This window comes from Myotis nattereri, assembly GCF_964212035.1.
Source record: "Myotis nattereri genome assembly, chromosome: 10".
NCBI classification, from domain to species: Eukaryota; Metazoa; Chordata; class Mammalia; order Chiroptera; family Vespertilionidae; genus Myotis; species Myotis nattereri.
This window is the reverse complement of record NC_138085.1, coordinates 9,702,411-9,726,180: the sequence shown is the minus strand read 5'-3', so window position 1 is coordinate 9,726,180 and position 23,770 is coordinate 9,702,411.

Genomic DNA, 23,770 nt, shown 5'->3' with positions numbered 1-23,770 from the left:
AGTGGCCATTGTTCTCTGCAGGCGATCCTTTAATTACCGATTCTGTGGCTTCCTCTCAGAGTTAATATGTTGGTTAACCTGTTGACTAGAACATAGGAAGGCCGGCTGGATTTTGTGGGTGTTTGGTGTAAGTTTTATAAGGCACTGTGGGGTGCACAGTCCTCTGCCAGGGGCTGTACCCACGTGAACGCCGGGCAGTAGACAAAGAGGATATGAGAGACAGAGGCATATAGGAGAGTCTTTTTAAAAATATATTTTCATTTTTTTACATAGAGGAAGGGAGAGGGATAGTTAGAAACATCGTGAGAGAGAAACATGGATCACCTGCCTCCTGCACACCCCCTACTGGGGATGTGCCTGCAACCAAGGTACATGCCCTGGACTGGGACCCTTCAGTCCGCAGGCTATTCTCTATCCACTGAGCAAAACCGGTTAGGGCAGGAGAGTCTCTTTTGCAGGCCATGTAGCCGTTGCTAACAAGGAGCCATCAGACAAAACAGTTCTTCAAAGTAGCTTCACACAGTGGCTGCGCCAAGCAGCCCTTGCTAATACAGTAGCAAACAGGAGCCATACCAAGCAGCCACCCACCGGCTGGTTAGTAACACGTTTGTACTAACTTAGACACAAAGGCTTCCTGCCGAATAGTGACATCAGTATTTGGGCTATAGTAAGGTACTCCTGCCCAGTGTGTACAGTACAATCTCTGTGTCCTTGCTTAGATTGGCCTTGAACATCCTGATTAGTATTCTCCTGCTCAGATTGGCCTTGAACATCCGGCGTACTCTGATTAGGCTCCCACAGGCACTATGTCAGTCATGGCCCAAGTTTAAGTGTTCTCAAAACTGACTTATCAGAAGGAGGAAAAAGTGTCATGAATGTGACATAACCGTTCTCTCAGGAATAACACTTAACTCACAGAAAACATAACTGCAACCCTAGAGGAGCTGCATGGGAACCACAGGCTCAGATATTTCAGCCAAGAAAGCTGCTGATGCCAAAAAGACCTCAGAGGAGAAACCAAGTCAAATTAAACTGTTTGTGATGGGAAAGCCATTTCCAACACTGTTTTTAAAGGTTGTCTAGTGCTGACATGAATGTTTGTTTTGATTCCTGTATTTGAGGATTGCAGCTTAACCTCTATGCCACAAAACCGTTTTCCATATAAGAGTTGTCTGAGACAGAACTGTCATCCACCTTCTACAGTGGCCGAATTTGACTGGCTGTCAGTTACTGTTCGTAGAAATGTTCTGGAGGTAAGGGGTGAGGGCTGTTTCCACCCACAGCTCATCCACTTCTTTGTAGTAACAAGCTGAACTGTAGTAGATTATGTTCTTTCAAAGCTAGAACTGTTAAGTTTGCAAACAAGCATGACTGTTCCATTGCCAGTAATTTTATTCATGCCTTGGTCTTTTGGGTTTGCACCAGAAATTGGCATTGCTTGCAATTATATGTTTAGGTGGATTGAGGCTCAAAATTAATGATGACATTTACTAGTTTCTTAAAGTACCAAGTGGTTCAACTTTTGATGAATTAGAAATGATATGTTGTTTTTGTTTGTTTCACTTCAATATGCCAGTGATCTGTTAGGTGTGCTTTTTAAATGTTGTTCCAGCATTTGAACAGAAATGCCCTTAAATGTTGAGAGCCATTTACTATAAAGTAAAACTTGTCTAAATCCTTAAATGTGAAATGTGGAGAAATTAGTGAGTAGTAGTAGGAAATGTAGGATCAATATTGTCAGACATAAGTGCTTATCTCTCAGCCCAGTGATTTCCTACAGTTGATTTTGTCAGCAGCTAACATGTATCTGTAATGTTAATTATGTACTGATAGTGTAAGGTAACTAAGAAATGGTAAGTAATTACCTGAAAGAATCAGATCTGGAATGCCCTTTGATGTTATGATTACTTGTACACCTACAATGTGATAGGATTGTATGACACTCATCTAAGGATTAATGGCTCTTCTGTAAACTTCTGATAATTTCCTTCTCGTTTTGATTCCAACAGAATGTGTTTGAATTCACACAGAAATAATATTGATATCTGACAGCCATGTTGAACTTCTCTGAAGAAAGGGCAACAATGATTGCAGCTGGGGATTTGCAGGAATTTGTTCCTTTTGGTCGAGACCACTGCAGACACCACCCTAATGCTTTGAACCTTCAGCTTCGGCAGCTGCAGCCAGCCTCTGAGTTGTGGTCCTCTGATGGTGCTGCTGGCTTGGTGGGATCCCTGCAGGAGGTTACAATCCATGAAAAACAGAAGGTTTTATCAAGGTTCTCAGTTTGCTTTTGAAATGTAGAGAGATTCGATCTACCTGTAATTTAAGGCTACCCAGATGCAACTGAGAAATGAGTATGATGCTACTTCTAGGGTATAGGTTAAGATTTGGTCATTTTTATCAAAGCTAAAAATAATGACCTTAATTGTATTACAGTGTCATGGCTGTTTAGACATATAACTCAGGGATTTATAATGAGAGTCACTATGATTATGGTCCATTTAAATCTCTTTTTCTTCACTTAGTATGTGGGACCAGATTTCATGTTATTTGATGGTTAGGTAGTAGAGTTAGCAATGGTCCCGGCTGCCAAAAACTTACATGTTTCTAGAGGAGAAAAGAAATGCCACATAAGTAGATACAGTACTAGTTTTTAAATAGGGGAATGAGAAGTAAGTGCATGTTACACAGTCAGTCTTTCTAATCTTAATTCCATTTCTGTATCCCTTTTGGGATACCAAAATTTCCAGGAGCGGAAGTCTGTAGTTAGGAATCCAAACCTTTCTCTGCCCTGTTCATTTTGATGGTTGGCACAAGGGCAGGAAGGTGAATTTATATGCAGTTGTGAAGCAGGGAAGTCTGCATGGTGGGTAAGCTCCCCCAGTGTCCCATGTGCACTTCACTGCCCCCTCTGCTTCACCCCCCCATATGCTTCATATGTCTTCAGTCTCCCAAGAATGTTGGTTTAATTTTTGGATATATAGGTAAGGTCTAGTTTTTGTTTATTTATGTTTTTGGCAGCATAAAATGGTAATGTGATAATAAAATACTTAATATAGAGAATTCTTGAGGTAAATTCCCATTTTTGAAATCCTGTAAGATACAGTATGATACATACACCCACATCCCCTCCTCTGTTAATCAGTGGCACCAAACCTAAGAGTTGGGCTTGGACTGAGTCTTACTCCGCAGACAGAGTAGGAGACTCGTATCTGGATTGCTGTTCAATTTTAATTAATAAATCTTGCTCCATAATGTTGCAAAAGAAATAAAAACCGCTTAAACATGTCTTATGTATGTAAATTTTTAAGGAAAGCTGGCAGTTAAGGAGAGGGGGAAGTGAAATTGGAGAAGTGGATTATGATGAGGAACTCTATGTGGCTGGAAATATGGTGATCTGGAGCAAAGGAAATAAAAGCCAGGCATTGGCTCTTTACAAGGCCTTTACAGTTGATAGTCCTGTTCAACAGGTGAGTTGATTGGAATTTTAGTATTTGATTGATTTTTGAGTAATTTTTTTTTTAAAAAAACAAAGCTTTTATCCTAAAATTTAACAGAAATAATAAAAAACAATATATAATGATCCCAGTAGCTAGATATATGTTTTAACATATAGTGAAGATAATGGTAGGGAAATAAACATTTCATTTATTTTCTATATCATCATTTTTTTGCACTGTTCTTTGTCAATTTAATGGTAATGTGTAAACACTTGAGTAATTCCATTAGTTATTGCCAAAAAAATTTATAAGACTTAAATTTAAGGGTATAAGAATATATTAGCACATGATTATATTTGGTTGCAAAGTGTTGAATAAATAAAAATCAAGTTCATAGTACAAATACTCAGAGAGTAAGGGAAAGGAAAAAAAAATCTAATTTGCTGTCATTGCACATGCTTGGGTTGCACTCAGGGGGCAGACTCAGTGAGCACCAAAGCCCCATTGAAGCAAGTCTTGCCCCGGAGGGGTGTGTCCAGCATAGAAGTTCTCCCTCTGCAGACACAGCTGATTCTCACAGCCGATTGGCCTGGAGGTCAATTCCTCCCAGTGATAACTACAACAATCAAGGCTTAACTACAACAAGACTGTGCACAAAGTCCACAAGGGGGTGCACCAAGAGTGTCCTCCTCAGGTAATTGGGGAGGCTGAACCACTGGGCCCTAGTGGACACTTAGCACAGAAAACCACTTTATCAACACAGGGAAGCATAAAAAATGCGGAGACAAAGAAGAAGGACACAAATGATAGAAATGGAGGAAAGCAAACTACTGGATATAGAGTTCAAAACCACACTTTTAAGGTTTTTCAAGAATTTCCTAGAAACTGCCGATAAACTTAATGAGGTCTACAAGAAATCTAATGAGACCCTCGAGGTTGCGATAAAGGACCAACTAGAAATTAAGCATACACTGACTGAAATAAAGAATATTATACAGACTCCCAACAGCAGACTAGAGGATTGCAAGAATCAAGTCAATGATTTGAAATACGAAGAAGCAAAAAACACCCAACCAGAAAAGCAAAATGAAAAAAGAATCCAAAAATACGAAGATAGTGTAAGGAGCCTCTGGGATATCTTCAAGCGTACCAACATCCGAATTATAGGGGTGCCAGAAGAAGAGAGAGAGCAAGATATTGAAAACCTATTTGAAGAAATAATGACAGAAAACTTCCTCTACCTGGTGAAAGAAATAGACTTAGAAGTCCCGGAAGCGCAGAGAACCCCAAACAAAAGGAATCCAAAGAGGACCACACCAAGACACATCATCATTAAAATGCCAAGAGCAAACGACAAAGAGAGAATCTTAAAAGCGGCAAGAGAAAGAAAGTCAGTTGCCTACAAGGGAGTGCCCATACGACTGTCAGCTGATTTCTCAACAGAAACTTTGCAGTCCAGAAGGGAGTGGCAAGAAATTTTCAAAGTGATGAATGCCAAGAACCTACAACCAAGATGACTTTATCCAGGAAAGCTATCATTCAGAATTGAAGGTCAGATAAAGAGCTTCACAGATAAGGAAAAGCTAAAGGAGTTCATCACCACCAAACCAGCATTATATGAAATGCTGAAAGGTATCCTTTAAGAAGAGGAAGAAGAAGAAAAAGGTAAAGATACAAATTTTGACACCAAATACACATCTATCAACAAGTGAATCTGAAAATCAAGTGAACAATCTGATGAACAGAATGAACTGGTGATTATAATAGAATCAGGGGCATAGAAAGCAAGTGGACTGGCTATTCTTGGGGGGCAAAGGGGTGAAGGGGATGTGGGAAGAGATTGGACAAAAATCGCGCACCTATGGATGAGGACAGTGGATGGGGAGTGAGGGACGAGGGTGGGGTGAGAACTGGGTGGAGGGGAGTTATGGGGCGAAAAAAGAGGAACAAATGTAATAATCTGAACAATAAAGATGTAATTACTTTAAAAAAAGAAAAAAAAAGAACAGTAGTAAAAAGCAAAAAAAAAAAAAAGAGTCATGGGGGGGGAAAAAGGTGGGGCCCATTCTATGTTAAAAGAGACTAAAGGGCCGAAACCGGTTTGGCTCAGTGGATAGAGCGTCGGCCTGCGGACTGAGAGGTCCCAGGTTCGATTCCGGTCGGGGGCATGTACTTGGGTTGCGGGCACATCCCCAGTAGGAGATGTGCAGGAGGCAGCTGATCGATGTTTCTCTCTCATCGATGTTTCTAACTCTCTACCTCTCTCCCTTTCTCTCTGTAAAAATTCAATAAAATATATTTAAAAAGAAAAAAAGAGACTAAAGGACATCACCAAATGCAATATTTTTTGCACCATTTTGAATGAACTTTGATTGAGTCCTGGTTCTAGAAAATTATCTTAAAAAAACATTTTGGGGAAAATTTGAAAAAGTTGCAAATGGACTGAATATTAGGCGATGTTAGAAAAATTTTTTCTTAGGCAAGATGATGGTTTTGTGGTGTATAGGAGAGAATATTTATTTTGGGGAAATGCATGATGAAGTCATGATGTGGGGGATTTTCAGGTAGTCAGCACCTCCCACTCAAATCCCTCACATGCACATAAGCAGATATGGCATAATGGTAACCACAGTTAGATTTATTTCTTTATTTTTAAAACATTTTTTATTGATTTTAGGGAGGAAGGGAGAGGGAGAGGGAGAGAGAGGAACATCAGTAACATCAATGGTAAGAAGAGAATCATTGATTGGCTGCCTCCTGCATGCCCACTACTAGGGATTGAGCCCGCAACCTGGGTATGTGCCCATGACTGGAATCAAACGCAGGACCAGTCTGCAGGCCGATGCTCTATCCACTGAGCCAAACAGGCTAGGCCTTAACAACTGTTAGATTTAGATGAAACAGGTGTTCACTGTATTATTTCAAATTTTCTTAATGAATATTTTTAGAATAAAAAGTTTTGGAGCGAGGGAGAATATAATTACAGCAGTTTAATTAATTATTGGGCTATTGACAAGAGATTTCAAGACTTTTTGACTAATGTTAAATTCCTTAGTGGTAAGCACTGCAATCTTGGTACCTGGACATTGCTTTTTTGTGTTTTCCCCCATTAACTGTTTCCTGATGAACATTGTACCCTTCTAACAATATACTGGGAACGGTAAACTGAATTATTCCTAAACTTGAGGGCATGTGTAAAAGCATTTCTGTCCAGGAGTGTTGAAGCCAGTGACCATTTTTTTTAAAATATATTTTTATTGATTTCAGAGAGGAAGGGAGAGGGATAGAAAGATAGAAACATTAATGATGAGAGAGAATCATTGATCGGCTGCCTCCTGCACGCCCCCTACTGGGGATTGAGCCCACAACCCGGGCATGTGACCTTGACTGGAATCGAACCTGGGACCCTTCAGTCTACAGGCTAACGCTCTATCCACTGAGCCAAACCAGCTAGGGCGCCAGTGACCATTTTTATGATATTTCCGCCCTGCCCTCCCCTCCACCCCCATGTAACCATATGGTTAGTGTAGTTTTGAAAGTGGCATGGCGATATCCAACAAGTGTTTGGTTTTTTGGTTGTGTTTTTTTTTTTAATATGTATTTTTATTTCCTCAGAGAGGAAGGGAGAGGGAGAGAGAGATAGAGACATCAATGATGAGAGAGAATCACTGATTGGCTGCCTCCTGCACAACCCACACTGGGGATCGAGGCTGCAACTCAAACATATGCCCTGACCTGGAATCAAACTGTGACCTCCTGGTTCATTGGTCGATGCTTAACCACAGAGCCATGCTGGCTGGGCTCAAACTAATTCTTTGCTTCTATGTTTCCATCTTAAATTCTCCAAAGGATGATTGCATGTTTACTACATTCCATGGATGTGCAGTTAGATGAATTGTCTCTTTTGTCTCCTTTATCTTAAGATTGCTTGTAAATAGAAAGATAAGATTTTTAATTTCAGTCCTTTTGGTCTGGAAAACATATTGTTCTTTAGTCTTCTTACTATATGGGGGAAGATATTTTGTATTTGGTTAGGAATCAAGACCAGGTGTATGTGACTCAGATTTAGTTGAACAAATAAACAGATAACTATAATGCTGTATGCAGATAAATTAAAATGCCATATAATACCTGTGTGTTCACAGTGTGGTGAGTCAGGGGACTGGCTCTGAAGGCAGGATTTCTCAAAGAAGTTGCTGATTGAACTGGAAGTTGGGAAAAGAAGGGCATTCTAGGCAGAGCGAATCAGCCAAACGATTTATGGAAAAACATGATGTTTTCTAAGTTCAGAACGGATGTACCCAGGGTTTGGGTGTGGAGAGATGCTTGCAGGTGCTGAGTGGATCCAAACTGAAGGGCCTTGTTTGTACCTGGGAACTTGAAATTTACACTGTGCACAGAAGGAGCCTGTCAAGGATGTTAAAATGGAAAGTACATCTTCAGTTCTGTATTTTGAGAAGATATGACTTTGGTGGCAATGTGTAGGATGTGTAGGATTGGCTGGAGAGTAGAGAGGCTGTTGTCAAGGATACTGTTCTATGATAGTCCAGGGGGAAAAGATTGGCTCTGAAGAGAGAAGACAGAGATGAGAGACAGAGCTGAGGGAATGTGTAAGTCCTGAGACATCAGGAGTAAGGGAGAGTATGAAAATACTATTGGGGTGGGGATGGGAGTGGCCGGGAAGAGATTAATGCGGGGAAAGGAGGACCTATGTAATACTTTCAACAATGTAGATTTAAAAAATAAAAATAAAATAAAATACTATCTGCTTTTAGAGACTGGGAGGATGGGATTTCATAAAAGGAAGCTGAGTCAATAATAGGTACAGTGTAGATTTGAGACATTTCAGGTGGGAGTGCAGCTCTAATGCCGGTTTTTCCTAAATTTAACAACCACAGATCAGACAATTCAATTTAAAACTGGACAGAGAGCTTGAACGGGAATTTCTCTAAAGATATGTACATGGCCAATGAGCACATGAAACAGTGCTCAGCATGTTTAATCATTAGGCAAATGCAAATCAAAACCACAGTGAGATACCATGTCATACCTACTGAGATGACTGATATATTAAACAATGAAAAAAATAAGTGAGGATGTTGAAACTGGAACCCTGTGATTACTGGTGGAAAAGTAAAAAATGCCACTGTGGGAAACCATTTGCTGTTTCTCAAAAAGTTAAAGCTCCGCAGGGTGGAGGGGATCAATGGGGGATAGAAAGGGACATCTATAATATTTTCAACAATAAATTTCAAGATAAATTGGGGGGGGTGGAGTTAAACCTAGAATCACCATATGATTCAACAATTCCCCTTTTGGGTATATATACACAAAAGACAGAAGCATCGATCAGATGCTCAAACCTCAGAGGGAAGGTAGGGGAGGGTGGGGGTCAGGGATAGAGGTCAACCAAAGGACTTGTATACATGCATATAAGCATAACCAATGGACACAGACCCAGGGGAGTGAGGTCATGAACGGGAGTGGGGTGGGGGGCAATGGGGGAATTAGGACATATATGTAATACCTTAATAAAAAAATGTTGAAATTAAAAGAAAAGATTTGAAAGCAGGGACTCAGTCGAACACCAGTGTTCATAGCAGCATTATTCACAATAGCTGAAATTGGAAACAACCCCAATGTGTATGGAGAGATGACTGGATATACAATATGTGGTATATGCCTACAATGAAATATTTAGCCTTTAAAATGAAGGAAATTCTGAGATGTGCTACAACATGGATGAACCTTGAGGATGTTATACCCAACATAACATAAATACTGTATAATTCCACCTTCATGGGGTACTTTGCTTTGAATAGGTAAATTCATAAGGACAGAAAATATAATAGAAGCTGAGGGAGGGAGAAAGGGGGAGTTGTTGAATTGGCAGTTTGTGTTTGGGATAATGGAAAAGTTCTGGAAATGGATAGCATTGAGGTTACACAACTTTATGAATGAATGTATTTAATGGTACTGAATTTGTACACCATAAATGGTTAAAATGGTAAATTTTACATTATGTATATTTAACCACAATTAAAAAACCCATAAAATACCATGAAATAATTTCAAGTAAGTGATTGTTAGGCATGCTAGTGAAAGTTGAATGGCATTTCCTAGTTATGTTTTGCAAGATGAAACGGAAAGTTTAGTTTTTCTAAAGATTTTTTTCTGACTGTCTAAAAATGATGAGATCATTAAGAAACCTGTAGGTTATGAATAGCTCTTCTGGTAATCTTTAGTTTTATAAAGGACATAAGGTCAATACAGGTTGAGCCACGGTTTGAGGACACTTTTGTGGCAAGGCTTCTATCTAGTAGATTTTTAAAATTTTGTCTACTCTTTCCTTAAAATTTATTTACACACATACTTTATCTTTTCTTATAATATTTATCATTAATCTGTTTAATTTTATTTTACCTTTTTTAGTTCCCATGGTGCATGTGTTGAGCTGGTGAGAAGATAGTATATAGCTATATGTCATAATTATTTATTTGTTTATTTTTAAAATCTTTCCTTTTGAAAGTATTATAGATGTCCCCCACCCCGTTTTTAAAAATATATTTTATTGATTTCTTACAGAGAGGAAGGGAGAGAGATAGAGAGTTAGAAACATCACTGAGAGAGAAACATCGATCAGCTGCCTCCTGCACACCCCCTGGGGATGTGCCCACAACCCAGGTACATGCCCTTGACCGGAATCGAACCTGGGACCTTTCAGTCTGCAGGCCGACGCTCTATCCACTGAGCCAAACTGGTTTTGGTGTCCCCCCTTTGTTATTGTTCCCTTCTAGCTCACCATAATTCTTATTTAGATACTATTTGTTAATAGGCTATTATTTAGATGCAATTCTTAGATAAGCATTTTGTCTTAATTTTAGGCATTTATCATATCACAGGGTAAGTCTGAAAAAGCCTACAATAAGTTTCTTTTTAGAATTTTATTGAACTTTTTGATTCCAAATGTATACCTCTTTTTTTGTTGTTCAAAACAAAGTGAACAATTGTGGTTTTGTCTAAGCATTTTTATATTATTCATTAAAGGAAGAGTCCCACATCTCTTTCTGGAGAAGGTGCTGTGGAGACTGTGGAAATGACAACAAAGAGCCTCAAATCTCGTGGAGAAAGTGCTTTGGAGACTGGAAATGACAACAGAGGATTTAGAAGATCACTAAAGTCATTTAGGTGTTTTGATATTCCTTTCATTTTCCAGCATTGTGATTACTTAATTTTTAAAATGTTTTAATTGATTTCAGGGACAGGAAGGGAGAGGGAGAGAGATAGAAATATCCTTGATGAGAGAGAATCATCAGTTGGCTGCCTCCTGCACACTCCCTCCTGGGAATAAAACCGGAAACCTGGGCATGTGCCCTGGTCAGGAATTGAACCATGACCTCTTGGTTCATGGATTGATGCTCAACCACTGAGCCACACCTGCTGGGCCAGCATTGTGATTTTTTTTTTTTCATATTCTTAGATCAACTTAATGTGAAAATGGAACTTGAATCCTTTAATTGAACTTTTTATTGTTTGAAGCAGTGGTTCTCAACCTGTGGGTCGTGAGCCCTTTAGGGGTCGAATGACCCTTTCACAGGGGACGCCTAATACCATGGGAAAACACATATATAATTACATATTGTTTTTGTGATTAATCACTATGCTTTAATTATGTTTAATTTGTAACAGTGAAATTGGGAGTCAACATAACATGAGGAACTATATTAAAGGGTCGCGGCATTAGGAAGGTTGAGTTTAACACTGGTTTAAAGTATTACATATGTCTCCTTCTCCCCCCATCGACCCCTCCTTGGTCACTCCCACCCCCCTAATTACAAGGAGGCATGATTTAAAAAGTCAATATCTGTTTCTTCTTCTCGGGATTGGGAGTATTTACTGAATTCAGACCACCACCAGAAGGTTGAGTCTCACCTTTTGAACAGATCTTTATGTCTGAATCCTTTGGAAAGTTTCTCAGATGAAGGATGAAGACTTGTCACAGAATCTCAGTCTGGATTCTTCTACGCTTCTCTCACATACCTGCAATCTTTTTCCTTCTTCACTGGGTCTCTGAGGAGCATAAATGGAATACTCTGATGGGAGAACGAATTCATTCACTTGTTGACCCCCCTTGTTCAGTTGGCAAGGTAAATACTGTGTGTAGAGTGAGAACTTATAGGAGTGCTCAGGTGACTCAGAAATTGGCCTTAGGAACCCAGAGCATTTTTTGCAAAACACAGAATTGTTTGAAGATACTGGCTATGTAAGGGCTTGTGAGTCATCTTTGTCCTAAGATCAGCAGGAAGCCAGGAAACATGGTAAACACTGGGGATGACCCAGTGCATTTCATGTTGACAAACTGACTGCCTGCACTGTGGATGAAGGTCTATAACAATACCTGCTATGCTGTAACAATGCCTACATTCTAGTAGTGCTTACAGTTCCGAGAATTGCAGTTTAGCTAAATAAATTGTCAACAAGGCCAGGGAATCTGACCCCCATTAGTGATGAGAAAACCTGTCAGAGTGTGTTTCCAAGACCATGACGCTTGGTTCGCTGTGGGCTCTGCTGTACTTGTGCTGTTGCCTTCGGTGTCTGTCAGGTTCCTGGTGGATCTGCGTTTAAATGGTGCTAACACTGCACTTTCACAGCCTGGCCAGCACTCTGTTTAACACTGAATTCTAAAGGTCACACACTTGGGTATTGTGACCCTTGATAATAAAATTGAATGGAATAAAAATATCAACATCTGAGTTAATATTACAGCACGTTTTCTAATTTTTGTGATCTTCCTTGAGATAAAGAAGTTGTATTCTGAGACATGGCACTTTTAATTTTTTTATTTCTCTTAGGACAAATCATTACTATCATGAAAACTGTTTTATAATGAAATGATTTCCAACCCTAATAACGGGCTCTGGTATTTTTCACATATTTTATTTAGTTTTAAAACGTCATAGTGAATTAACTGGTATTTCCCCATTTTCTGGAGAAAATATTGAGGCTCTAGAGATGGTTTTTTGAAGATCAACAGCTAATAGGTAATGGAAGAGAACCGAGATCACAGTGTTTTTACAGTAGTTTCACCTGCACAAAATTTGTCTAGCAAAAGTCGTTGAGGTTGCACTTATCAAACTGGGCACTGGAAAGTCCAGAAATAGAATAAAGGGGCTCTGGATTTGATTATCTTTTTTCACATAAGTATGTTTTTAAATGGGAAAGTTCTACTGATGAATGCTAACTGTTGGGGTGTAAATATTATAATACCTTCCTAGTTATTTGTAGTTTATATGTTCTTGTTGTTGTAGGGACTAAAAATTGGAGTTTTACTTAGATCATTACTGCAAGGATTACACAATGCTTTTCAGAACAACTGAAGAAGTATGCACACTTGATCAAGGTAAGCATCTGTGTCATTAAAGGTTTTGTGAAGAGTATGGTGACATTTGCTTGTATTTCTGTTATGTTTGGACTCTATGTCATAAACTCGCTTCTAAACAACATAGAGTACAGCCCAGCTGATGGGGTGTCAGGTCCTGTCACTTCTCTGGTACTCTCGTTCTTGAGGTCCCTTCCTTCCTCTCAGCCTCTCTCTCACTTTCTCTGTGTGTGTGCGTCTCTGTCTGTTTCACTGACCTCCTGTTGTGCAGTCAGTAAGCTGAGTCCACCCCCTTTTCCTTACCACTTAAAATCTTGGTTTTGGTAAGTGCTCCATTTTGTTCTGAGAGTGTCTTGGTCTGAGAAAAGATACGGCATATCCTGCTACTTTATGATAACTTCTAGACATAAACTGTCAAGTGCCATGAGTGGGATAGATTTCCACCTTGACATTCCTGATACGACGATTCTAGTGTGAAGCCATCAAGGTGAGCAGCAAGAGTACTAAGCCACATTGACTTCAGGGCCTCCTGATACCATGTGTTCTCTGCGACCTGTCAACCTCTAGTATCGCCAGGTCCCTAACCATTCTCTACCTGCAGGCCGAAGGATCTTTTGAAAATGTAAATATGATCATGTCTCTTCTGAAAACTGACAGTGGTCTCCTATGGCCTTTAGAAATGAGTCCCAAATCCTTAGCGTGTCCGTTTAGGCCGTCCATGATCCGACCTTAGCTTCTTTTGCAGTCTTGTCTCTCCCTCACCCCTTTTCTGTGGTCACACTTTGAGATCCTCATTGGCATCATAATCTGCCAGCCCAGCTTAGAGCTGTGCCATGCCCTGTATCCGAACGTCTCCCTCTGGAGTCGGTGGAAGGCTGGTGTTCTTTGCGGCATCTCCCATCTTTCCCCTGTCCTGCTCTCTGCTCCCATAGTTGTTTTGTTTTTGTTTTCGTGTTTGTTGTTGTTGTTTTCAGCAATACCATGAAATGCTACAACCTAGTTCGCCGTCAGGAGTTTTAAGGATCTCATTCAGTGTGGAAGTTGAGAATTATAAGCAGCAGAATAGTGATGAAGCTAACAGGAGGGACTTGTCTTTCTCACAAAAGAACAAGTCCACAGGTATGTGGATCCAATATTGAAGTCAGCTGCTCAGTGATGTCAGGGTAAGCTCCCAGCATCAACGAGAGGAAAAAAATCCTCTGCTCGCTATTGTGCTTTATATCAGGGAGGAAAATAGTGTCTCAGAAATCAACTATGAGACTCTTGGGTGAACCCATGGGCAGAACGGGCCGAATTGCAAGGGACATAGAGCAGTTTAGTGTCAAACTGCTCCTGAAAGAGGTGCCTCAGCCCAGGAGGAGGTGGTGAGGGGAAGGGCAGTGGGGACTTGTGGGATGGTGAGCTTCGTGTTTCTACTGTGATCACTGATAGCCCCGGACATTTCTTCTTTGTAGACTTGTGGAGGAAAGGTGCCCCGAGATTCAGGGATGACTTTTAAACAACGGTTTCCTAGCGTTTTGAAGTGCCCTGTCTCATAGGGTCCATATTATCCACATATAACTGGTTAAACATATATGTCATTATTGATCTCAGAGAGAGGAAGGGAAAGGGAACAGAGAGAGCGGGGGGTGGGGATGGGGGCGGTGAGGAGGCTGGGGAAGGGGAAAGAGAAACATCAATGATGAGAGAGCATCATCGGTCCCATAGCCCCAGCGCGCAACCCCGGTACGGGCCCTGACTGGGAATGAAACGGGGATCTCTTGGTTCTGGGGTCCACGCTCAAGCACTGAGCCACGCCATCCCGGCAGCCACATATCACTTTAAAATGAAACTTTTTTTTTTTAATTCAAATTTACTAAAACTTAAAATTCACTGGGACATTTCGGTTTCTCTTGTTGGATACCTGAGGAGTGTTGGCTTGGTGTATTGACAACCTGGTTTTCCTTGAAAGCAAATATGAAATGAAAGAAAGGAAATGTGTCTCCCCTCAGAGCAAAGTGTTCACATGAGAACGATGAGCTTTGGATGATTGGGCCACAGCACTGAACGGATCCCTCTTGCACAGCGTGCCTCCCTTTGAAATACTCACCAGTGGCATTGCTTTGTCCTTTTCTGCTTAGAATTTTCTGACATGATGGTTTTCATTTTAATTATAGATTGTGCCAGTGGTGGTGTCAGTGAACTATGGCCCCTCGGGTAGAACCAGGGCTGTGTACCTTGTTTCCGTACTGTCCTGTTCCAGTGGAACCATTGCCTCTCCCTAAGCTGAGTTTGACTGGTGAGTTAAATTCTGGGCGCATGGAGGAAGGGAAATGATTCAGGAAGTGTTTAGTGGAGGGAGTTGTTTTGAGTTACTCCTGTTGCAACCAAAGCAATGCTCTTGCTATTCCTAGTGATATTAAATATGGTTAAGAGCTAGTCTACTGGTTGTTTCTGGCCAAATAACAAATCCAGCTAAATAGCAAGGGAAGTAGAAGGTCCCCCATTAAGTAATTTTTCCTTTCATGAGACCATTTCAAGATACAAATTGGCATTTGGGAAAGTTTAGAAAGATATGATTGAGTCTGGCCAGTGTTGCACAGTGGTTGAGCGTCTGCCTGGGAACCAGACAGGAGTGCACAGTTGGTTTGATTCGGGGTCAGGGAACAGGCCCGGGTTGCAGACTGGATCACCAATAGGGGTCGTGAAGGAGGCAACCGATCAATGCTTCTCTCTCATCATTTAAGTTTTTGTCTCGCCCTTTCTCCCTCCCTGAAATCAATCAAAGTGTATTTTTAAAATATAGATTGAGTCTAGCCCGGGCTGATGGGGCTCATTGGATGGGCATCTCCCCTTGCACTGAAAGGTTTCCGGATCAGTTCCCAGGGAGGGCACGTGGCAGGGTTTTGCGGTCAATTCCATGTCACTGGGGTGGGCAGGAGGCGGCTGGTGCGCCTCTCATCTGTGCTCTCTGCCTCTCCCTTCCTCTCTCTACTGTCTGTGTATATACTGGAGGTATGATCCTTGTGTCAACCAGAACCTATACATGAAGCAAAATGAGAAGAAACTGTCACTTCTGGTAGTTTCACTGCTGACAGTTCACCAGTGTGAACATTCTGGTGTATATATTTCCAGATTTTATTTCCCCATTTTATCAGTGTATACGTAGTTATCAGAAGAAATTAAATGTTTCAAAACTTATTTTAAAACTGTATTATACAGTGAGCACCTTCCATGTCAGCATGTATGTGTACGTGTGTGCGTGCGTGTGTGTGTGTGTGTGTGTGTATGGAATTATGTATATGTACATGAGAAGACATGGTCTACACGTGTTTTTATTTTTATTTTTATTTTTTTATTAGTTAAGGTATTACAAATGTGTCCTCATCCCCCCCTTTAACCTCCAACCTCCCCCACACACACAAACTCATGCTCCCATCCCCGCGTTGTCCATGTCCATTGGTTTGGCTTATATACATGTATACAAGTCCTTCTGTTGATCTCTTCCCCTTACCCCCGCCCTCCCCTACTTTCCTTCTGGGGATTGATAGCCTGATCGCTGTTTCTCAGTCTTTGGGTCTGTCCTTTTTCATCAGTCTATGTTGTTCTCTATAATCCACAAATGAGTGATATCATGTGGTATTTATCTTTCTCTGACTGGCTTATTTCACTTAGCATAATGCTCTCCAGTTCCATCCATGCTGTTGCAAAAGGCAAGAGTTCCTTTTTTTTTACCGCAGCATAGTATTCCATTGTGTATATGTACCACAGTTTTCTAATCCACTCATCTGCTGATGGGCACTTAGGCTGTTTCCAAATCTTAGCTATGGTGAATTGTGCTGCTATGAACATAGGGGTGCATATATCCTTTCTAATTGGCGTTTCTGGTTTCTTGGGATATATTCCTAGGAGTGGGATCACAGGGTCAAATGGGAGTTCCATTTTTAGTCTTCTGAGGTAGCTCCATACTGTTCTCCACAGTGGCTGCACCAGTCTGCATTCCCACCAGCAGTGCAGAAGGGTTCCTTTTTCTCCACATCCTCTCCAACACTTGTTGTTTGTTGATTTGTTGATGATAGCCATTCTGACAGGTGTGAGATGATAACGCATTGTCGTTTTGATTTGCATCTCTCGTATAATTAGTGACTTTGAGCAGGTTTTCATATGTCTTTCTGCCTTCTGTATGTCCTCTTTCGAAAAGTGTCTATCTAGGTCCGTTGCCCATTTTTTTATTGGATTTTTTATCTTCCTTTTGTTAAGTTTCATGAGATCCCTATATATGTTGGAAATTAAACCCTTATCGGTGGTATCATTGGTAAATATGTTCTCCCATGTAGTGGGTCTTCTTGTTGTTTTGTTGATGGTTTCCTTTGCTGTGCAAAAGCTTTTTATTTTGATGTAGTCCCATTTGTTTATTTTCTCTTTAGTTTCCATTGCCCTAGGAGCATTATCAGAGAAGAAATTTCTTCGGCATATGTTTGCGATTTCGCTGCCTGTGGATTCCTCTAGTATTTTTATGGTTTCCCGTCTTACGTTTAAGTCTTTTATCCATTTTGAGTTTATTTTTGTGTATGGTGTGAGTTGGTGATCTAGTTTCATCCTTTTGCATGTATCTGTCCAATTTCCCAACACCATTTATTGAAAAGACTGTCTTGACTCCATTGAATGCTCTTGCCTCCTTTGTCGAATATTAATTGGGCATAGTGGTTTGGGTCGATTTCTGGGGTCTCTATTCTATTCCATTGATCTATATGTCTGTTCTTGTGCCAGTACCAAGCTGTTTTAAGAACAGTGGCTTTGTAATACAGTTTGATATCTGGTATTGAGATCCCACCTACTTTGTGTTTTCTCAGGATTGCTGCAGCTATTCGGGGTCTTTTTTTATTCCAGATGAATTTTTGGAACGTTCGTTCTAGATTTGTGAAATATGCCGTTGGTAATTTAATGGGGATTGCATTGAATCTATAAATTGCTTTGGGTAGTATGGACATTTTGATGATGTTGATTCTACCAATCCGTGAACACGGTATATTCTTCCATCTGTTTATGTCTTCCTCTATCTCTTTTTTCAGTGTCCTGTAGTTTTCAGCATATAAGTCTTTTACCTCCTTAGTTAAGTTTATTCCTAGGTATTTTAATTTTTTTGGTGCAATGGTAAATGGGATTGCTTCTGTAGTTTCACTTTCTGTAAGTTCACTATTGGTGTAAAGAAATGCCATGGATTTCTTAGCATTAATTTTGTATCCTGCTACATTGCCAAATTCATTTATTAAGTCTAATAATTTTTTGATGGAGGCTTTAGGGTTCTGTATGTACAGTATCATGTCATCTGCAAATAAGGACAGTTTTACTTCTTCTTTTCCAATCTGGATGCCTTTTATTTCTTCTTCGTGTCTGATCGCAATGGCTAGTACTTCCAGTACTATGTTGAACAGGAGTGGTGAGAGGGGGCATCCCTGTCTTGTTCCTGTTTTTAGGGGGAATGGTTTTCGTTTTTGCCCATTGATTATGATGTTGGCTGTGGGCTTGTCATATATGGCTTTTATTATGTTGAGGTATGATCCCTCAATTCCTATCTTGCTGAGAGTTTTTATCAAGAAAGGGTGTTGGATTTTGTCAAATGCTTTTTCCGCATCAATTGATATGACTATGTGGTTTTTTTCTCTCAATTTGTTTATGTGATGTATCACGTTTATTGATTTGCGAATATTGTACCATCCTTGCATCCCTGGGATAAATCCTACTTGGTCATGGTGTATGATCTTTTTGATGTACTGCTGGATCCGATTTGCTAGGATTTTGTTGAGGATTTTGGCATCTATGTTCATGAGGGATATTGGCCTATAATTCTCTTTCATTGTATTGTCTTTATCTGGTTTTGGGATTAGGGTGATGTTGGCTTCATAGAATGATCTGGGAAGTGTTCCTTCCTCAAAGATCTTTCAACATAGTCTGAGGAGGATAGGTTTTAGGTCTTCCTTGAATGTTTGGTAAAACTCCCCTGTGAAGCCATCTGGCCCCGGGCTTTTGTTTGCTGGAAGCTTTTTGATTACTGCTTCGATTTCCTCCATAGTTATTGGCCTATTGAGATTTTTAGATTCTTCCTGGTTAAGTTTTGGAAGGTTGTATTTATCTAGGAATATGTCCATTTCCTCCAGGTTGTCTAGTGTGTTGGAGTAGAGTTGTTCATAGTATTTTCTAACAATCCTTTGTATTTCTACGGGGTCTGTTGTTATTTCTCCTCTTTCATTTCTGATTTTGTTTATTTGGGTCCTCTCTCTTTGTTTCTTGGTGAGCCTGGCTAGAGGTGTATCAATCTTGTTTATCCTTTCAAAGAACCAGCTCTTGGTTTTGTTGATCTTTTGTATTGTTTTTTTGGTCTCTATGTCGTTTATCTCCGCTCTGATCTTTGTTATTTCCTTCCTTCTGCTTACAGTGGGCTTTTTTTGTTGCTCTCTTTCTAATTCTTCGAGTTGTAGAGTTAGGTCATTTATTCTCATTGTTTCTTGTTTCTTGCAGTAGGCTTGTAGAGCTATGAACTTCCCTCTCAAGACTGCTTTTTCTGTGTCCCATAGGTTTTGGATTGTTGTGTTTTCATTGTCATTCGTTGCCATGATGTTTTTTATTTCTTCTTTGATGTTTTTTATTTCTTCTTTGATCTCACTGGTGACCCAGTCGTTGTTTAATAGCATGCTATTTAGTCTCCATGTGTTTGATTTTTTTGGATTGTTTTTGTTGTAGTTGATTTCCAGTTTTATGCCTTTGTGGTCTGAGAAGATACTTGATATGATTTCAATTTTCTTGAATTTGAAGAGACTTTGTCTGTGACCCAATATATGGTCTATCTTTGAAGATGACAAATGTGCACCTGAGGAGAATGTATATTCTGTGGCTTTGGGGTGAAATGTTCTGAAGATGTCAATTAATTCCATCTGATCTAGTGAGTCATTTAGGATTGATGTTTCTTTGCTGAGTTTCTGTTTGGAGGATTTGTCCAGTGGCGATAATGGGGTGTTAAGGTCTCCTACTATGATTGTATTGCTGTCAATCTCTCCCTTGATCTTCTCCAGAAGATTTCTTACGTATTTGGGTGCTCCTATATTGGGTGCATATATATTTACCAGAGTTATTTCTTCTTGTTGGACTGCTCCCTTTAGTATTATGAAGTGGCCTTCTTGATCTCTTTTTATGTCCTTCACTTTGAGATCTAATTTGTCAGATATAAGTATTGCTACCCCGGCTCTTTTTTCACTTCCATTGGCCTGAAAAACCTTTTTCCATCCCTTCACCATCAGTCTGTGTGCGTCTTTTTTTCTGAGGTGGGTTTCCTGTAGACAGCAGATATATGGGTCATGTTTTCTTATCCACTCATTTACCCTATGCCTTTTGACTGGGGAATTTAATCCATTTACATTTAAAGTTATTATTGATAGAAACTTGTTAGTCGCCATTTTTGTTCTTTACCGCTGTGTTCCTTCTTTGTTTCCTGTTTTTTCTATTTACAGCAGACCCTTTAGCATTTCTTGCATTGCTGGTTTGGTTGTAATAAACTCCCGTAGACCATTTTTGTCTGTGAAGCTCCTGATTTGACCCTCAATTTTGATTGATAGCCTCGCTGGGTATAGTATTCTTGGATTCAGACCCTTCCTTTGCATGACTTTGTATATTTCATTCCATTCCCTTCTTGCCTGATGTGTTTCTGTTGAGAAATCGGTCGCTAGTCTGATGGGGGATCCTTTGAAGGTAACTTTCCGTCTCTCTCTGGCTGCTTTTAAGATTCTTGCTTTGTCGTTGGTGTTTGCCAATTTAATTATTATGTGCCTTGGTGTCGGTATTTTCGGGTTCATTTTGTTTGGGACTCTGTGAGCTTCTTGGATTTGTGTGAGTTTTTTCCTCCCTATATCAGGAAAATTTTCTGTTACTATTTTTTCAAACAGGTTTTCTATTCCTTGCTCAGTTTCCTCTCCTTCTGGCACCCCTATTATTCAGATGTTGTTTCGGTTAGCATTGTCCCAGAGTTCTCTTAGGCTCTCTTCCTGCTTTTTAATTTTTTTACACGTGTTTTTAAATAATAACCTTATTTATTCAAAAGGAGTATTTAACTTAATGGGAAATAGTCTACATAAATAGGTAGGTACTTTTAGAAATTATCCTTATTTACTATTATAAATGTACAGTTGGGATGTATTCCTCTGAATTATTGAAGATAATCGCCTAGAACTCTTCTGACAGCACGAGAGAAGTCTTCCATGGCAGCCAGTAGCTGGCTCCATAATGGCTTCAGGTACTGCCTCGGGCCAGGCCTAGCCAGGGCAGGGCCTCTCATTGGACCAGTCTGGCCCCTGAGCAGGCCCTTCCTCTGCCTCCGGAGAGCTCTGGAGCTCTGGGCTTGGACCTGGAGCAGGAGAAAGAGACACATTGACTCACACTCCTGGCTTTCCTGTGACTTAGTGCAGACAGGAAAGATGCCACCGCCTTAAGGAAACTCCAACCCATGAGCCTGCCATTCCCCGATGATCTGCCCACATGATCATTCCCCCTCACCTTGTTGAGTTGCCTCGGTGAGCTCAAGGTGCTGCAGTGCCAACCATAGATTTTGGGCATGGCCCACCAAGTGTGAGGCAGAGTTGACGGTCTCCAAGGCCTGCTCTACCTCGAAGCAGGCGAAAGGAAGGGGCTGCCCAAAACCCTGGACCTGGTCCAGCCAGGTCCCCACCATCGCAGCAAAGGCCCTGGGGAGAGGCAGGTGGGCAACAGAGTCTGAGTCCTGGTCTTTCTTTCCACTCTGCCCTCCCATGGCACACTTGTTTAGATCTGAGCCTCTGTGCAGGCCCCCCCTTGCCCACCCAGGGGACAACCCCATGCCACCCTCGGCCCCTGTGTGGCTCTCCTGGTTGTAGCAGTTGTGGGATCCAGCAGGTTCAACACGGAGTCTGAGTAAGACTCTTCTTCCCACTGGCAGCTCTCCGGAAGGTCCTGTGCACTGCACGCACCCACCCTCAGGGCACTGGGTATCTGGGATGAGGACTGAGACAGACTGCTGACCACAGTCCTGTTCTGAGCTTGGCCACAGTGGTAAGGGGAGATGGATATGGAGAGGGGAAGGCAGAGCGAGGCGGGATGTTTTTCACAAAACTTTCTCATACTGGCAAGGAAAAAAGAAGGTGATGTTTAATATAGGTTTGGATTTGGGAGGGTGGGAGGAATGGTGGTGGTCAAAGTCATGAGAAACAGGGTGTTGTGTTAGTGCCGGCAGTGTATAATAATGAATTTGATTTCCTTTTACATGGTAGACTATTGAATATTGTTAAACTCTTGAAAGGATGGTCAGCTAAATATCTGAAGTTTTATGCCACAACTGGTCCAGTTTTTCATTTAAAAACTTGGACTAGAACAGCATTGTTGGATATTGGAGATACTAGAGAAGTGAGGTTTTACTGTTTCACTGATGATTCACTTCATGTTACTTTTGCCCCATACATAAGTAAGATATTAGCACTAAGGGAAATTGGGTATGGTGTACATGGTTATTATCTTTACAATTTTTCTGTAAATGTGGAACTATTCTAAAATAAACATCCATTAAAACAACACTCAATATCCTAGTAAATTGTAGCAACTGAACCTAGTGGAATGGACCACTGAAATGACGGGGGAGTATGGGAATTGTCTTAGAGGAAACACCACCTCCCTGCCAAATGCTGGACTGTAATGGAACTAGAGGAAATGAGAGAGAGAGAGGACAGTTTGGGAAAAATGTTAGGAGTTAAGAGGAAGGTCTCAGTTTTATAACCAGAGTGTGTGAGATTTCTGCATCTTCTGCCACCCCCGCCCCTCCTGGATAGTCTAGCTGAGGCATTGTGATGTCATGCCACACCATGGCAACCACAGATTTTGGGCAACCAGAGCTGAAGGGAGTGGCTCCTCATTACCCTAAAGAATATAAATAGAGACCAGGCCCCCTTCAGTAGTGTCTGTTGCCTCAAGATAGCGAACCTTAATAAGACGATATTGTAGACTAGTAGAGATAAGGAGTAAGACTCCAAACAGAAGGGTGAATGAAGAAACTGTAAGTCCAAAAGTGAATTTAGGTTCGTATTGGGGGTAGGTGGGATGGATGGTGGAGGTCGCAGTCATGAGTAACAGGGTGTTGTGTTACTGATGGCAGTGTATAATTAAGTATTTGATTTCCTTTTTATATGGCAGACTATTGAATATTGATAAAGTATGGAAAGAATGGTCACCTCAAAATTTGAATTTTATGCCATAACTGGTTCAGTTTTTCCTTGAACAACTTGGTCTAGAACAGCATTTTTGGATGTTGGAGATACTAGAGAAGTGAGGTTTTACTCTGTTTCACTGATGATTCAATTCATGTTACTTTTGCACATACATAAGTAAGATATTAGTAATAAGGGAAATTGGGTATGGTGTACATGGTTATTATCTTCACAATTTTTCCGTAAATGTGGAACTATTCTAAAATAAACATCCATTAAAACAACACTCAAAATCCTAGGAAATTGTAGCAACTCAACCTAGCGGAATGGACCACTGAAATGACGGGGGAGTATGGGAATTGTCTTAGAGGAAACACCACCTCCCTGCCATATGCTGGACTGTAATGGAACTAGAGGAAATGAGAGAGAGAGAGAGGACAGTTTGGGAAAAATGTTAGGAGTTGAGGAAGGTCTCTGTTTTATAACCAGAGTGTGTGAGATTTCTGCATCTTCTGCTCCCCCCGCCCCTCCTGGATAGTCTAGCTGAGGCATTGTGATGGCAAGCCACACCAGGGCAACCACAGAATTTGGGGAACCAGAGCTGAAGGGAGTGGCTCCTCATTACCTTAAAGAGTATAAATAGAGGCCAGGCCCCCTTCAGTAGTGTCTGTTGCCTCAAGGTAGCGAAACTTAATAAGACGATATTGTAGACTAGTAGAGATAAGGAGTAAGACCTCAAACAGAAGGGT